The 2,681-nt window shown below is 43.9% G+C and overlaps 1 long non-coding RNA gene across 1 annotated transcript; it reads right to left on the reverse strand.

Annotated features, from left to right (window-relative positions):
- Window positions 1–437: 437 nt before the first annotated feature.
- Window positions 438–808, reverse strand: LOC135374245 (uncharacterized). The gene is made up of 3 exons (XR_010416806.1): window positions 790–808; window positions 582–697; window positions 438–515 (listed from the first exon to the last, which is right to left on the reverse strand). It is a non-coding gene; the product is annotated as an uncharacterized LOC135374245 (long non-coding RNA).
- Between the last annotated feature and the right edge of the window lie 1,873 nt (window positions 809–2,681).

The raw sequence follows: 2,681 nt of genomic DNA on the forward strand, positions 1-2,681 counted from the left end.
CAAGGTTATCAGGCGACAAGGACAGGCACTCGTACTCCAGTAATACACCTCTTGAATAGCCTTATCAGTTTCATCACAGAGATGTTTCTTTTGTATTTCACGTCTTTCACATATGGTAGAGAGAAAAAAAAGAGAAAAAAAAACTGATGTCTTTTGCACTGAGCATGAACTGATGCTTATTTCTAAGTGGGGGGTAGAGGTCAATGCCAATGTGTGTATTACCACAGTTTTTTTTTCTCTTCCTGTGTACATTGCGTAACCTTTTGGTCCATGTTTAGGTCCATGTCCAACTGGATATTTCCTTCCATACAACATACGAGCAGTGCAAGCTTGATGAGCTGAAAAAGGAAAACAAAAAGACCAAGAGAGAGAGAGAGAAAAACAACAACAATTGAGAGCATACCAGTGCTCAATACTACCACATTCTTGAACCGTTATTGTTTCCTCCGTACTGATTTTCGAAGTGCAAATAATGTGGTGCTTTCTGGGGCGCGAATGAAGAGAGTGGAGACGAACTGCACAGAAGCAACCATCATGTTCATAGTGCATATGACAGCGGGGATGGAGATACAGCCACTCACGTCTGTGTCAAAACACCAGTAAGTGATACGTCGAGAGGATGGTTATTTCATATCTCACAATATCCTGGCTTGTTAGCGAAGACTTTATAGGTCATGAGAAAACTGATGTTCTGAGGCTGGAACAACATAGAAAAGACAAACACATACAAAGCCTCAAAACCTCAAGGTAATCCAGAAGGTGTGGGTTCGAGTCCTACAGCTGGCTAACCTTTTAAGTGACTTCCATCTTTCTTCACTTTCACAAAGGGGAAAGGTCAGCCATGCAGCACGCCGGCTTGCTATTCCCAAAAAAAAGGAAAAAAATAAACAAGAGAAAAGGAAATAACAAAAAGGTATATAAACCGCCTTAATATAAAGATAAATAATCGGTCTTTAGACACATCGCTACGCACATAGCTTCGTCACTGAAATCTACATCGTGCGTTCCGTTTTATCCATACCAATAAACACGTGTGGTCGCAACATATTGTGTGAGCTGTAGTTTTCCAGTATTTTCAGATACAATAACGCTAAAGAGATCCTCAAAGAAGAAATCGTATATACGAGTATTTGCCTTGGCAACCGTAGTGGACTTGCGGTACGACAGTTGTAAAATGTGAAAAGGTGATGGAGAAAAGGTGTGGATAAGTGGAGTATATTCGCTCATGTTGTGCACATAGAAATAGAAAGAAAAAAAAAAACGTAGGTCGCACTGGTCCGACCAGCTGTTCCAGGACGCTTGACGTGTGAAAACACTAAACGATTAAAAAGATTATTTTGAGCACGTATGTCCTTGAGGTAGGTCGTTAGTGTACACAGCGCAGGTTGCTGGTGCTGCCTTGGTCAGCTCCCCAGAACCTTATCGACACTAAAAGGTCGGTTGTCAAGTTTAGCGAGGGCGTTCTTCAGTGTTCGCCGATGTTGTGCACAACATATGAAAGGTGGTATTGAAAGGATACAAATCACGAGAAAGAAAAACACCTGGTACTCAATGAAGAGTTCTTTTAGGTGCATGCACAGTTAGCCATGCACCAGTTCCAGTGTGGCTTCACATGTAAACAAAGCTGGATACACCGCGGCTATCACACAGGGTACTTTCTCCGAAGGCCGCATCGCGGCGCGACCAGTTTGTCGCACAGTCCGTGCATGCCAAAGTTCTGCAAAAACTGTTGCTGATATGCCGTTATTTCGTTCAATACGAGTGTAGGTGGAGTTGACAACGACAAGCTCATTGACATGGTGATCATGCGTCTCAGTATTCTGTGACAGCCTGCCAGTTTTAAGGGCATCAGCTACCCCTATTATCTAGTGGTTTCGCTATGCCGCGGGATATATATTCAGCCTATGTCGACTGTCATGACACTTATCTCATAACCTGTTTCAAAATCATCCTCTTCGTTTTTAAAATATATTTCCACGACGATAGTTCCTACTCTGGCGCACGACAGATTGAACACCCCTCATATCCCTATGATCAACATTCGTATTTCACTTTTCGAAACTCAAGGAGGCAGAGACGAAGCCTTAGTCGCTGTGCGAGGGTTCAGACAATTCAGAATGTGTTTGAAGCAGAGCGTGGAACCGAAACGTTGTTTCGGTTTGTTTCGGGTTCGGGTTCGGCCATAAAGTTTCGGCTTCAGTTCCGATCCGAAGTTCACACATGTCGGTTCGATTAACGGGTTCAGAGGCTGTAAAGGGGTTCGGAACCGGTTCGAGCTTCTAATATGCTACAAAATTATAGGTACCCACTAAAAATGATTCAAGATCTCTTGGCTACGTTTTTTATGTATTTATTGATGTGTTTCGACCAACAGGACCCCCCTCGCATCACTTCCGCGAGCAACATGCCGCCAATCTAGGCAGGCACACCTCTCGAATCACCACAACCCCACCACCACACACCAACCCGAAGCGAACCGGTATCCCCAACCTGTAACTAAAGTTTTTATACCGGTTCGGTACCGGTTCAGTTCCAAGATGGCGCTAGTAATTACGGTTCACTTCCGGTTGAGTTCCAGCTAAAAATTCGGTTCCGGTTCCGTTAGGTTCGACACTCTGTTTTCAAGTATGATTGAGATGGCACAGGAAGCCTGCCCCTGAGGTTGGCCTTCCTATTTTTTT

This window comes from Ornithodoros turicata, chromosome 1, assembly GCF_037126465.1.
Source record: "Ornithodoros turicata isolate Travis chromosome 1, ASM3712646v1, whole genome shotgun sequence".
NCBI lineage: Eukaryota > Metazoa > Arthropoda > Arachnida > Ixodida > Argasidae > Ornithodoros > Ornithodoros turicata.